Source organism: Miscanthus floridulus, chromosome 19, assembly GCF_019320115.1.
Source record: "Miscanthus floridulus cultivar M001 chromosome 19, ASM1932011v1, whole genome shotgun sequence".
Lineage (NCBI taxonomy): Eukaryota > Viridiplantae > Streptophyta > Magnoliopsida > Poales > Poaceae > Miscanthus > Miscanthus floridulus.
The window spans coordinates 21,855,389-21,870,603 of record NC_089598.1 but is presented as its reverse complement, the minus strand read 5'-3'; the positions used below and the strand labels follow the sequence as shown (position 1 = coordinate 21,870,603).

Below are 15,215 nucleotides of genomic sequence, written 5' to 3'. Positions count from 1 at the left end.
AGGGCGTAGGCGTGGCGTTGACGCCAGTCGCCAGCAGAGCGAGCGGATCCTCTTGCGCCGGCGTCGGGCAGTCGTAGTAGAGCAGCACGCAGCTCGTCGGTGGAGACGGCGTGGTTGGTCTCTGAACATTTGTCGTGATCGATCAAACGATCTCCCCTCTCCCCAGTTGTCAGCGCCGAACAGAACGTTCGGCCGCCGCAAGTACCGGGCACGGGCACGTCGCCCGCGGCCTGACGAGACGGGCCGGGTCGGCGCACGGGGCAGCCCAGCCGCTGGGGGGTTCCGCGAGCCGCGCAGCGCACGGCTCCAGCCCGCTGACTCCGCCGAATCAGCCCACACTGCACGCCGTTCCCCCACTCCCTACACTACCGGCCCAGCTCCAGAAGCCCACCGTCGCGACGCGAGGCCGCCTCGGCGTTCACTCTCAACGGGAGGAAGTCAAATGGAGGCCTATACTTGCGTGGCAACTCTTTTTCAAACAAAATAGGAGGTCGCCCTCTGCGGGCGTGCAGTGTGGGCTGATCAAAATAGGGGTTGGGTTTTGTTTCGCCCGAGAGGACCCGTGGAACGGACCATCGGATTTGAATATCGACGCGGTACATATGCAGCCGGCGCCATCTCTGTCGTTCGAGAAAGCCATAAAAGGGTACACGTATATGTCGCTGTTGAGTGTGTACAGCCAAATTGTTTAAAATCTTTGACGTAGAGTGTCCACACGCGGAAGTGAATTTTACTAATTACACGTGACGGCGATCCCTCGTACGTAATACGCCATCACTGGCGCACTAGGAGCGATATTGGAGGAAAAAAAAAATAAACAGTGTCTTTTTACGCTTCATTCACGGAAAAAGGTACCGACAGGTGCCGTATTTTGGATGATGCAGTAGGTACTCTTGGTAGTAGAGAGGTACTGACTTCCAAATCCAAATAGTATAAGACATGACTGAAGTTTGCCCCCCTAAATGTAATGGATTTAGGGTAAACTAAGGCTCCTTCATCATTAATTCATTTATAATGTATCTCTCCCGGCCCACCTCTTTCTTTCCTCATATTTGGGCCAATCAAATCAAAGATTGTAACACTTTAGTTTCATGTGGGGGGTACATTTCACTTTTCTTACCTCCCTTAAATTGACCTAAAATCCAATCCTAGGATACCTTGTATTTACGAGCGACTGGAGCAACATTTTCAACTAAAAAAAATGTCATATTTCAAGTGTCTGGAAAATTAAAGCTTTCGTTATTCTCCATCCAATACCTGGTGTCTTCTCTTTTTCCTCCATTCAACACCCTGAGTATCTTCTCTATAGGCGCCACAGCAATACACTCTCTACTCCTACATTTAACTTCCTCTCATCTCCGGTGCCAACCAGCATCACTGCCGTCTGTGCTCACTACGGCGGCGTTCGGCTGGTAAGAAAACCAGCCGGAATTCACTGTTCACGGGTTTTCACTGTTCATGCTCTCATAAATTCCTCCAGATTCCTCCAAATTCTTCCCAGCGAACAGGGCATACATACCCATCCCCACACTAATCCATTGGCTTCCTCTCACCCCTGGCTCGACTCGCCAGTCTTGCACTACCCATAGCTAGGGGTGTGCTGCCTCATCACCGCTCCCTTGCACCCATAGCCACAACTAGGCCACTTATTGTCTCGTCGGGCCTCTTTTAATCTTGAGTGTATTAGAGAACCTCAGAACTCAGAACTCTAAAACCAACGCCACTATTCTTATAAGCTCGACCATTCAAGGTGTCGCTTGGAATCATCTCGACTTGCAATTTAGGATATTTGTTTCCACTATGTACCAAAATCCAAGTTATAATTTAGGTATCTTTGTAAAATGCTAAAAAACTTTCAAAATTAAACTATTTTAAGTTCGATCAAAATTTATAGAAAGAGCATCGATATTTATGGCACCAAATTACCATCACTAGATATATTATAAAAAATATATAATTTCATAGTATACATATTTATGTCATAGATGTTGTTATCCTTCTCTTAAAAATAGTTAAATTTAAAATAGTTTGATTTCCGGTGATTTTAGAAATTGATTTATTTTAGACGTATAATGAAGACATGAAGTGTGAATCAGGCATGGACAAATGAGCTTGAGGGGAAATTTTTACTTCGCAATTAGAGCAATGCGCCGCTAATGCACCAGTCGTGGCTCTTGACCTTTTCTCAGTCACAGCACAACTTTTGTGCTTGTGACGGAGTCAAGGGTAATCAAAATAACAAAGCTAATGCACTGCTACGAAACGACTTATGGCTGAAGGTTTAGAGCTGTATCACAAACAATATCCATTCCATTTTGCTATAAACTTGAAGTGTGCTCGTGATAGCTCATTTATATATATAATCTCAGTTGAATTAAATAGGCAAAAGAGAATCAGAGCAAATCGCCAAGTTTTGAATTTGTTGCCATTTTATGGACCGAGCCGCATACAGAAAGCACGACAGATCAAAACTTTACTCGCAGATCGTTCATCCAGTTTGACAAAATCTTTCCTCTCCGCTCCGACACGCATTGGTTTCCAAATTCCAAGCACGAGCGAGATCGATCGATCTTCTTCCATGCAATGCTAGGCAGGCAGTGCAATGGATTGGCGACGCACTTACCACTATCTCCTCTTCTTCCAGAGCTGGACGACGAGGGAGAACCCGCCGCCGTCCTTGAGCGCCGCCGCCTCCTCCGCGGCCGCCCACTCCGACACCGTGGCCACGCTGCCGGCCGACGACGCCGCGGACGTCGACGCCACCGACACCGACGGCGATGTGTCTGAGCCCGACCTGAACGGGCCGCGCCTCCACCCCCTCCTATCGCTGTCGCTGCTGTACCAGCTCTCGCCACCGCCGCCGCCGCCGTGTGCCTGGTGGTGGTTCCTGAAACTGAAAGAACTCTGCCTCACTACGTGCGGGCTGGCGCCGTCGTCGTACTCGTCCACGTCGTCCTTGTCGTCGTCCGCTTCGTCCGCGTCGGGGGTTTCGAACCGGAGGACGAAGACGGCGGCTGCGTCCGGGCAGAAGAGCCAGCCGTGGAGGTCCCACGTGACGCGGATGCGGCGGCCGCTGGGTAGGTCCAGCCTCTCGCTGCCGCGGAACTTCCACTGGAGCCGGCGCACCTGGAGCGCCTTCTCGCCGTCGATGGCGACCCGCATGGTGGAGCCCTCCACGGCGAGGGGACACGTCGTGCCTCTCGCCCGCGACGCTGACGGTGGTCGAGTAGGCCTCGCCTCGGCCGTCGTCGGCGACGGCGTTCTCCCGGCGGGAGAGGAGGAGCCCCGCGGACGACGCGACTGGCGCGTGGTCCCCGACGGCCAGCGCGAGCTCGCCGTCCACCGAGACGTACAGGTAGTACCGGGACACGGGCTCCGGCCGGCGTCCCGTGGCGGCGAAGCGGGCGCGCGACAGGTCCCACGAGAACTTGACGGCGCGGCCGCCCGGCGCGGAGAACCGCTTCGACCCGCGCCGCCGCCAAGGGAGCCACGGCCGGAAGGCGAACCGCGCGGGCGCGGTGTCGCCGTCCCCTGCGAGGCGGAGCTCCGCGGCCAGGAGGAGGCCGATCGGAGCGCGGGACCACGTCAGCGTGACGCCGCCGAGGTGGGTCCAGTAGACGGACGTCGCCGAGGAGGACGGCGGCGCCGCGGACGGATCGCCGACACCTCGGGCGCCGGCGGCGAAGCAGGAGAACGGCATGGGTACTGGGGCGCGGCGCACGCGGGACGCGGCAAGTACGGCGGCTTCTTGATGGACCAAGTTTTGTTGGCGGCTCGAGAGGGAGGGAGTAGTTGCACCAGTGCGTACGTAGCGGCGAGACCGGCGACTCGAGATGGCCGCGTGTAAAATGTGACGCGGTCTTCCACCCTTTTTTTGTGCGATTTTTGCATTTTCGCGCATGATTGAAATTTTCCAAACGCCCTCTCTCAGGAAAAAAAAGGAGACACCATGTTTTTCGAGTTCATAACAGATTTGCAGTTGCGTGTTTCTGCATGAACTTGAACAAATAAAAAAAACGCGCATCCTATTCTTTTATTTTTGAAAATTTTAGGCAATATTTTTAAAATTTCATCCCGACGTGAACGGACGCTAGGACGGCTGGTTTAGCGCTCTAAGTAGCACCCTCGCGGTGCGGGTTCGAGCCCCAAGCGTGGTGCGGTGCACCCGCGCGTTGTTTTTGGGGATTTTCTCCGAGCGAGGCAAAAAAAAACTTCCTCGTCTACCCCATGTCCAAAACACGGGTATGTGGTCAGCTCATCCCAGAAGGAAGTACGTAGATATTGAAGAGAGAAAGCGTACGTGGCGTGACGAAATAACGCACCACATTGATTCGCAAATTTTTTAACTTTATAAACTCATCTCGTATGTTGAAAAACACTGATACATTGAAGAACTTGTCGGCCTGTTCGCTGGTTGGGGCTGGTGCTGGTTTTTTTGTGAGAGGAAAACACTGTTGGCTGGTTGGTTTGGGCTGGCTGAAACCAACAAGCGAACAGGCTCTGTGATTCTTTATATGCCTGAGAAATGCTGGATCTTTCGGGGGAAAACAACTCGTATGTGGAGAAACAAAAACAAAATTATTCAATGGTGGATTAGAGCAACTGAAATGATTGAAGAGGCAAATTGAACAAAAATCAGAGTAGTGATTTATTGGGCACATGTCTAAAATTAAATGGTGATTTGTATCGTGGGCCCGCGGCGGTGAAAAGTCAACCAAGGCCCCTGTGTCAACTATTCGCGGCCGGCTGGCTACCCTGACGCGTCCCGGAGAGCCACACCCCACCGGTGGCTTCCAAGTTCCAACTCGGCCCACTGTCAACACGCCAAACGGTCAATGCGAGAGATGCTGTAGACTGTAGTTACTTTTCAGCACTGGCGAGTAAGTGCGTGTTTAGTTCGCTTATTTTGGAAATTTGGCTACGGTAGTACTTTTCGTTTTATTTGGTAATTAGTGTTTAATCATGGACTAATTAGGCTTAAAACGTTCGTTTCGCAATTTTCAACCAAACTGTGCAATTAGTTTTTTTGTCTATATTTAATGCTCCATACACATATCATAAGATTCGATATGATGACTATTGTAGCACTTTTTAGGAAACTTTTTGAAACGCACCGAGGACAAACACAATTCCAATAGTCTACAGGGGACGGCAACAGATACAGTATGCTGACCATTTCCTGTCAAACTCTACTACTCTGCAGTCTGAACACTGATTGACTGCCAAATTTGGTGGGGTCCACCACAAATCCCTGTCCGATTTTAGGTGAGGAAGATTAAGTGGGGATTTACGTCAAACTTAAACAGGACAAAAATTATAACTAGACAAACTCACAAACCCAAAGAGGCTCTGGCATTTATCCCATGTGTTTCCGTAGGTGGGGAAACATGCCCACACACAGTTGTCACGAAGACATCCTGCGTCGTCCTATAGTTCGCGATGTGTTTTGGTCTTCTAAACGTTTACAGACACAAGCTCTGCATTAAATTCGTGTCCTGATAATTGGGCCATCAGATGGGGGAAGATATTGAGCTAGTCCACTCTTAGAACAAAGATCATGCATTCAGTTTTCTGGATCGATTCCTCTCATAATAAAGCGAACAAACTTTTTTCAGTTTGTGCACCAAATCTATATCTAGATCTTGGTAAAAATTAAACATATCTTTTACGTTGCACCACAGTTTTAACATTGAAATCAGAATGTATTAGGAGATCTGTCAAAGTTGAATTATAAAAATTAAAAGATAACATTTTTCTGCCTTTCCCTTTCCTTTTCATATAACATTTTCCAATACAAATGAAATGGTTCCAATTTAGCGTTGGGTACATGAAATTTTATGTACAACAGGGTGCATTCGAAATATCTAGGTGATTTCCATTTTTTTGTTCATTTGGTGACCAAACCAAAATCATTCTGCATTTCAATAAGTACCAACATATGGAAATAATTGGAATAGCTTAAGCCCTTATGTGGCCGACCATGCTCATTACATACACACAAGCATAGCCTAATTATACAAGGAAATTTTCTAGTGTCTCATTTTGTAGGTGAGCTGTGAGATGTGTGATCATTTCAGTGAAGATTACTTCTAGTCTAAGAGAATAATATTCAAGATTTAGGAGAATAATATTCCAGATTCAAGTTGATAATATTTCAAGCTAAGAGAATAATATTCCGGTCCAGGAGTCTAACAAATTAATTGGAATAAAATGAATAAAAGACTTTAATTTAAGATAGTAATAATATATGTCATAGTTTAGAAGAATAACATTTGTATGCACCAGAATAATTCTTCAGTCTACGAGTAAAAAGATGAAGAAAATAATAAAACAAAACAAATAAAAAATGAAAACAATAAAGGAAAAAGATAAATATAAATAACTAAAATCACTACACCACAACACCGCTTCACCGTCAGACATCTGACGCTAAAAATTATATTTAACGATGGATGATCTGACGCTAAAGATAACTCAGAGACCATCTGACGTTAAATCCTCATTTAGCGATTTAGTGTCTGTCGCTGTAGGTATTCATATTTAGCGTTGAACCATCTGTCGCTAAAGCCAAGTGTACCGTCAATCTGTCTGTCGCTAAAGAAAATGGGCCCCACGCTGAGCTCGCGTGCCCCACAATATGGATCAAGACATCACGGCCCACACTCACAGCCGCAACAAGCCCATACGGGCCCAACCTGGAACCCTATTGGCGGCAACCCCTGCATACCCCCCCCCCCCCCGCGAGTTCGCGCTCTGTTCCCCCAAAATTTCCCCATTTCCTCCCCCTCCCCTTCCACCCGCAGCTCCCCGCACCTAGAAGGGGAACCCAGCCGCCGCCGCGTAGCACGCCGCCCATGGCCTCCTCGTCAGAGAACACGGGCACACCGCTGGAGGAGGAGCCGCCCCAGGCCCCGTCGACGCCGAACCCAGAGCCTACCGAGGCGGAGGAGCCGCAAACCCTAGAGCGGGCGCAGGAGCTCTTCGACAGGGGCGCCATAGGCCATCGAGGACGAGGACTTCGTCGAAGCCATAGACTGCCTCAGCCAAGCGCTCGAGATCAGGTTTAGGGTTTCCTTTCCTGCTCCGATTTCCCTCCACTTCTATGACATGTAGTTGTGAAGCGACTCGCGCGTGTTGGCGTATTTTGGAGCAATTGGCGGTTAGTACGGTGCGTTTCTGTCCGGATTTGCTGGTTTTTGCATCAGTGCTTGGGTGGCTCAGGGATTCAGTCCACCTAGGGTTTAAGGGGTTCTGCAGCAGACTGCTTGACAGGGGTGTTAACATTTCATTTATGTCGGTGAGTGAGATGTAGAGAGTCTGTCTGTCGGTGCAGAAAGTGACCAACAAGTAAATATTTGTAGTTTTGCCGTATGTTGTGATCGGAGGTGGCCTAACACTCAATGACATAGGGTTTATACTAGTTTAGGCAACATGTCCTACATCCAGTTTGAGGGTCGGTCTGTGGCTTTATTCCTGAGCCACAGGTGCTCAAAGTTTGTAGTGGGGTTACAAACGAGAACGGAGAAAGATGTGGGGTACAAGAGGTCTGATCGGACTCCGGTCGAAAAGGGCCAGAAGTGATGGGAGCCCTGCTATGAGCTAAGTGTTCGAGTGTGTGCTCGAGGTTCAAACCTGGCAGTTCTATGGTTGTGAACCTAGTGAACTTGATCGACCTAATGAATCTGGATCAACTTAAATCTGGATGAGCTTGGATGTTGGGAGAGAGTGGCATCCCCTTTTATAGATGAAGAGGATGGCCTTACAAGTGAAAGGGAGAGAGTATGTTTGCTCTGAGCCTTGGTTGCCCACGCTGGTAGGTACATGATGATGGTAGGTGCCACAATACTATTGAATATCAGATGCACGTGGGAGGTGGTGTTGTCTTCTTCGGGTATGGCAGACGTCGGCGCCTGCCACACTGTTGATGCCCAGAGGCATGCGAGGAGTTTCACCATGTTCACTCAGTACGATAAATGCCGGCGCCCACAACACTGTTGATGCCCAGAGGCATGTGGGGGGAGCCTTACCGTATGGGAGTTAATAGCGCCCACAATACTGTAGGGGAAAATGTTGGCACCTACGACACTGCTTGGGCTCTGCCATGCAGGGAGGTGGTAGAGTACTATTTTCGTAGGTGTATAGGGTACGGACCCCGGTATTGTGATTTGACTTGTGCGCCCCACCTTACTTTCTCCGTTCGTTTACTGGTCCTTACCGAGCGGGTGTCCCTGGTTGGTTGGTCCTAGTCAGCTCTGATCGCGCTAGTCGGAGAAGAGCAGTGAGCAAGGTTTTGGCACATCCCTGGTCGGAGACGCGGGTCGGAGTCAGAAGTAGTGCTTTGGCCAGGCCTTCCGGTCAGAGAAGCCGTCCGGAGGTGGGCTGGAGACCGACGCGGGCGCTCCGGTCGGATAGGTGGGCCAGAGTCAGAAGCGGACGCCGTTCCTCCTCGGCCAGGCCTTTCGGTCGGTGATTGGATTGCCCTTTTGGCCTATCGTTCAGGTACTTGGGCCGGTCCATGAGTTGCGCGTTGTCTGCTTGGGCCGAGCCTTTGTTGGGAATCCAGTCCGCGAGGGACCCTGGGTTTATGAACCCAACACTATCGTTGTCAGGGATCTATTGGATTTGGCTCCGAGACCTATGGTGGTTTGTGGAGGAACACTTGGCCATGGTTTGTCATGGTGCCTAAATTGTGTTCGCCATCAATTGGAGTGTACTATTTTTTTAAACAACTTTGGCGTGTATTGTAGTATACATTGGTTAAGGAAAATGTGTTGTCTATCTGAGATTATGCAAACATTTCGGAAGTCAATCAACAACAAACTAACTTAGGACCTTGTATCAGTAACTTGGTTGATAAAATCTCTGTATCTATTAGTTTCAGTTGTGCTGCTCTATCTCGTTTTACATTGCCCCTCATGGCCTGATGCAAGCTATGTTAATAACCTTTACAGTGGTGCACTAACAATTTTGTGCATTCTTTGCCCACTAGGACTTCACATTATGGAGAGCTCATGCTGGAGTGTGCCAGCACATACTTCAAATATGGATGCGCCCTACTATACAAAGCTCAGGAGGAAAGTGATTTTTTGGGAAATGTTCCCAAGAGCATGCCAAATGAAGAGTCGGTGAAGAGTACAACTTCTAAAGATGATAGTGGAACCTCAAATATCTCTGGTACCAGTGTGGAGGATGCCGTGTCATCGGAGAAAGCTGATGCTGAAGAAGGTATATGCTTACCACGTACATCTAAGCAAAGTTCACTGAATCACACTTTAATTTTGTGTCTCTTTTTGATCTATTATTACCAAACACTATGTTTGATCTCTTTCCCTTGCTTTTTTATACCTGCTAAGTATTCTATAGAATGCAGTCTTAAACTCCTAATCAGTAGTGTATATCCTATGTCACTGTGTGCTTGCAAAGTATTAGTTGAGTGCTAGAACTAATGTCTTCAATCACTATTAGCATTCCATAGGATTCCATTTCATTGAAGTGCTATTTTTTAACAATATTTGTGATATTTTAGTATATGAGTAGGAGATAACATATATAAGTTTGTTTATATCATCATATGTTGATCATATTTCAAACTGGACCTGATTTAATGAGTTTCTTCTATACTTGTATATTGAATGCTAAGTATGGAGTGTTAGAACTCATGTTTTTCATTGCAATCAGCATTCAATTGGTTCATCAAAGTTGTTTGTTATTACAGTCATACATGAGTCCCTAATACTTTCTATTCAATACTTAAACATCTCAGGTGCGTCGAGTTCAGTCCCCTGTCAAGACAAAGAGGTGCAGACCAGCTGCATCGCCGTCCTCACATTGCTTGCATCCAACAAATTCAAGCCTTGCAGGTACACACTCAATACTTGTTAGTATTCATGATTGTCGCTTTATGAGTTTACTGCAGCCTCTATTGCTTGGTGCTCATCCAAATATAGGAAGTGTTTGTTATCCTTTTTTCTTTGGCAAGTAATACAACAAAATAGACATCAGAGAAAGTTACAGATGTGACAGTGAGGCATTGATTTGTATTGTTCAGTTTAATTGTTTTGTGAAATAAAAATTAATTTGCTTCCAATATCAACCAAAAACTTGGTTTCTCCATAAACCTGGATCAAGATTTGATGAGCAACAATGATCTTCATACATACATTAGTTTGGTATTAAGGCTAGTTCTGTGTTAATGTTAGTTGTGAGCAATTCCAACATTCATACAGTATTTTCATCACTCTTATGCCATATAAGTGCTATATCAATGTCAGTTTCATTCTTCTGTGGATGCATTATTATCCTCACATGTTTAGACCTCTCCTATCATTGTTAGTGTGTGCTGTTGTGAGAATACTTTTCCGGTTAATCGAATGTGCAATATCATCTTGGTTTTGCCTGAACCATGAAATGTCTCTCCTTTAATTCTAGGTTTTCGAAACATAACATAGTTTTTGACCTGGGTGATTCAAATGAAAGAATAATGTTACATGTACACACTTGGTTCGGTGTTTGACAATACTGGGATGGAAAATTTTGGTAATCCAGTGTCCGGACCATAAGTTCAGAGCAATACTCTTGTTATCTAGCTTCTGTTAACCGGATTGACCTCTCCACATTCACATTATGTGCACCAAGTACTTGTGTCAATTACATGCAGCTACATAACTGTTGAGATCACGAGCATTTTAGATTTTAAATTCCTTGCCTACAAGAAGTGTCAAGAATACTGAGATTTGTTCAAGAATACTGAGATTTGTTCTTGCACATGCTAAATTGTTCGCATTCCTATTCCTCTGTTGATTTCCACCCTTTTTCATTCCTGGCAGTGTTGCTGTCATGACGAAGGCATACCCAAGTATTGAAAGGAATGATCTGATTTTGCTCCAGGAGATTGCTAGCTACATGCTTCTTGCATGTGGAGCTGTCTATGTGATCTCAGTAATAGAAAATTTTGGATGTTCATGTGTTGAAAGATTGTAACTGCATTAATAATTCTGAAAGTTTGAGCATAACAATGTAAAATGGCTAAACATTAAAGCTCTTATAATTTTTAGTCATCTTTGTTGGGGAAAAGTAGTACAGTTACTACCCAACCTAATTTCACAGGCTGCATAGCATTATTAACCTGTTGAATGCTTGTAGCACAGGCTAAAAATTTTAATACAAACACTCCCCAAAATATTATCATGATTATTCATGAAGTCCCTACCAGCTGTGTCTATCATAGGTTCATACCGCAATATGATCTTATGATGTTATGAAACAAATTGTCGACATTGCCTTCTTTTATTGCATCGTCACAAATGTAGTCAACTGGAAAACTTTGAATATGTAGGGGATATTGTGCATTGGTGTCCTAAAACGTTCTAGGCAGCAGAAAGCGACATCACAGGATCAAGCAGTCAAGGATCTGCAGGTAAGTATTCATACTTTTAAATGTGATAGCATGGAATCCAGTGATTGGATATTTCTGTGTTTTGGCCCATTGTCTTTCAGTCTGTAAGACCCCCTTTCTGCAGCTTGTGACTAAACTTACTCAGTGTGGCTTAGTTTGATCTTTAGTAGTTTAGTTACTCCACTTTTAGTGACTGCCATAAGATTATTCTTTTCTTGCAGTCCTACATGTTTTGCTTCCCATGGATAGTTCAGGAGAATCTATAGCTATAGCTTAAAACCAATTGTAGCTCGTTAGAAATATAAAAACCTGACTTATATAAAGATGGTGCCCCCTTTATCCCCTCGAAACAACTGATCACCCTATTTTGCAGTGTTTATCTTTGTTTAATTTAGAATACTATGTTATAAGTATTACCGAGCCATATGGCATCAAGTAAAATATATGTTCACTAGGGAACTACTTCTGTTTTCTAAAAGAAAGTATACACAGCCAGACAGCCTGCAAAAAGGAAAATGAGGCTATAGACGACTATTCTTTTGTTGATCATAGCTAGGCACTATCTATTGGATAGTGTATTGCCAAAATCATTGCTTAGTTTTGATGTTAAGGGTACAACCTAAATGGTACAGGCATAATTTTTGTTGTGTACACCATCACTGCCAGCTCATCTTTCCGCTTTTCCTCAATCTGTATGGTGTTTCAGGAGCTGGAGAAATGGAGAGAAGAACTTGAGGCCTTGTTACTTGTTGAGCGGTCTGAGTTGGTCTGAAGGCTGACCACAGTGATCTAACAAGTTCTCTTCCAGTGTAGATAAATGTTTTTTCCTGATGATAGCATACTGCTTGGTCCGGGCCATGAGGCATTCATCAGAAGTCACTTTGTTGTAGTGTATCTTCTTTAGTTCCTCTGTAAGTATGGATTCTTTGTTATGTTTATATCAAAGTTAATAGATTTGAAACTTATTATCTCTATTCTATTTTGCAGTTGCATGTTCCTCATATTTGACAGTTTGCATCATAGTGACATCTATCTTTTTTTTATTACTGATGATACAGGATCACAGATGTTAGCAAGTTTGTGGATGATTTGCATCATATTTGACAGTTTGCATCACAGTTAGCAAGTTTGTGGATGATTTGCCACTCAAAGCTGATTTAGGTGCTAGCCTATCTCTTCTGCATACAGGTAGCTGATACTGTAGACTTATCATTGATGAATCATTGATTCATGTTTGTAATGGTTGACCATATATGTATGCCTTAGTGAGTGTTTGGACTTGATCATGAATGAATCTATTTGTATGAGAAACGTGCACAATGATGTTACTTTTGTATTAATTTGCAACCAAATAGCCTTTTATTTTTTTAAATGCATTTAAATGATCTCGTCAAACCACCGGTCAGTAAAAACATTTGTAACTTCAAATTGTCTGTCGCTATAGAGTACTAGCAGGCTATCTGTCGCTAAAGAGTAGCAACAGACTATCTGTTGCTAAAAAAATTCAAGGCAACGGACTATCTATCGCTAAAAGTACTGTCTATCGCTAAATATTTTTAGCGACAGGACTTACAGCGTCTGCTGAAGTCTGTCGCTATAACTTTTTAGCATCAGATTGTCTGTTGCTATAGCCGCTTTTAGCGTCAGACCGTCTATCGCTAATCTTGGTGTTGTGTAGTGAATTCATGTAACAGTCAAAAATGAAAAGGAGAAAGGAAAAAAAAGAGGGAATTGAATAAGCTTTTACATGAACCAAAATAACTACATAGGCTGCAAGTATGCGAGGGAATTGAAAATTGGCCATAGTCAAGAGAGGGTGGTTGCCTGTATGTAAGCGTTTTCATCCGTGAACCCATAAATGGGTTTAATTTCTACGGGTTATACATTTGTGTGGATTATATTAGTAATCCATAAATTAAATCTAATCACATGCCATGGACCCAAACATTGTTGGTGAAACAGGAGCGTAGATACTAGTGCTCGGGCGTCCACACGGACACGCGATGCACGTGCCTCCTCCGTCATGCGTGCCCATGGGAAATGCCACACCGGCAACGATTCGCTCGCCCACGCGTACACTGGGACCACCCAAGCTCATTCCGTTTCACGAACCCGCACGAGGGGGCCGCCCGCGCACTCCCCCTCTTCCCACGCATCACACGGAGACCACCTGTGCCCGCTCCATATCTCGCACGCGAGGGCTGCCTATGCTGGCACCGCTTCCCGTGCCTGCTCCGTGCGCTCGCACCCCACCTGCAATGCATGCCACAGACTCCTGTCACCCCATCCAAGAGTATACGCTTGAAACATGAATGAAACACTTGCAACGTGACAACACATGCTGCAATATACGACTGAAACAACTAAAACATTTGGAACATATTCTTGCAACATACATATGTGAAAACATCCAGATCAAACACTTGCTGCAAGATACGACTAAAACAACTGAAACATTTAGAACATATACTTGAAACATATGTGTGAAACATATGCAACATCCAGATCAAACACTTGCTGCAACATACGACTGAAACAACTTAAGCATTTAAAACATACTCTTGAAACATATATGTGAAATATATGCAACATCTAGATCAAATATTTTCAACATACGTTTGAAATAGATGAAACATTTTGAAAAAAATGCTTGCAACATACGTATAAAACACTTGCAACATATACATGAAACACTTGCAATATATGCAATATTTGATCTACTTTTGCAACATCCAAATAAAACACTTGCAACATAACTCTGAAACACTTGAAACATATGTTTGCAACATACGCTTTCAGCGTAACATCTCCTTGCTGCGGTCTGAAAGGTCCTAATATGACTAGAGAGGAGGTGAATAGCCTATTTAAAAATCTACAAACCAACTAGAGCAAATTAATTAGTATCACAAAAGACGCAATGCAATTTTGCTCTAGCTCTACAAGGGTTGCAAGCCACCTATCCCAATAATTCTAGTTGCTATGATCACTAGCACACACAATAGCTCAGTCACTACTCACTAAGCTAGTGTGCTGTCATGGGCTAACTAAAGAGCCACACTAACTAAACCTACAAGCTCTCAAAGACTAGCTACATTAAAGAGCTTAACAACTAGTTTGTGGGAAAGTAAATGAGAGAGTAGGGTGATTATACCGCCGTGTCGAGGGATGAACCAATCACAAGATGAATACCAATCAATCACCGAGAGAAATCCAAGAGACAAGCGACACACCAATTTTTCTCCCGAGGTTTACGTGCTTGCCGGCATGCTAGTCCCCGTTGTGTCGACCAACACTTGATGGTTCAATGGCTAATAGGTATCACACACCTAGCCAACCACAAGTGTCGCCGCAAGAGTCTACCTACAAGTGAGGCAACTCAATGACACAAGCAATTTACTAGAGCTACCTTGCGGCTCTTCATAGGGGAAGGTGCAAGACCCCTCACAATAACCGGAGCCAGCCACGAATAATCACCAACATGTGCCGAAGCTCCTCCGCTGCTCCAAGCCATGTAGGTGGCAGCAACCACCAAGAGAAACAAGAAATCCGCAACCACAACGATTCCTAAGTGCCACTAGATGCAATCACTCAAGCAAATGCACTTGGAAGTACTCCCAATCTCACAATGATGATAAATCAATGATGGAGATGAGTGCGAGGTGTTTGCTTAGGCTCACAAGGATGTCAAGCATGTCAAAGTGCCAAGAGAGTGAGCCCAAGCCAATCAAACACTATTTATAGACGCCCTCTAGAAATAGAGCCGTTGCTCTGCTTGTGGGCTGACCGGACTCACCCCAGCGTCTGGTCAACCAGCGTCCAG

General features: G+C 45.2%; 1 pseudogene; it reads right to left on the bottom strand.

Annotated features, from left to right (window-relative positions):
* Positions 1-2,400: 2,400 nt before the first annotated feature.
* LOC136529631 (uncharacterized) lies at positions 2,401-3,759 on the bottom strand (annotated as a pseudogene).
* Positions 3,760-15,215: the final 11,456 nt, after the last annotated feature.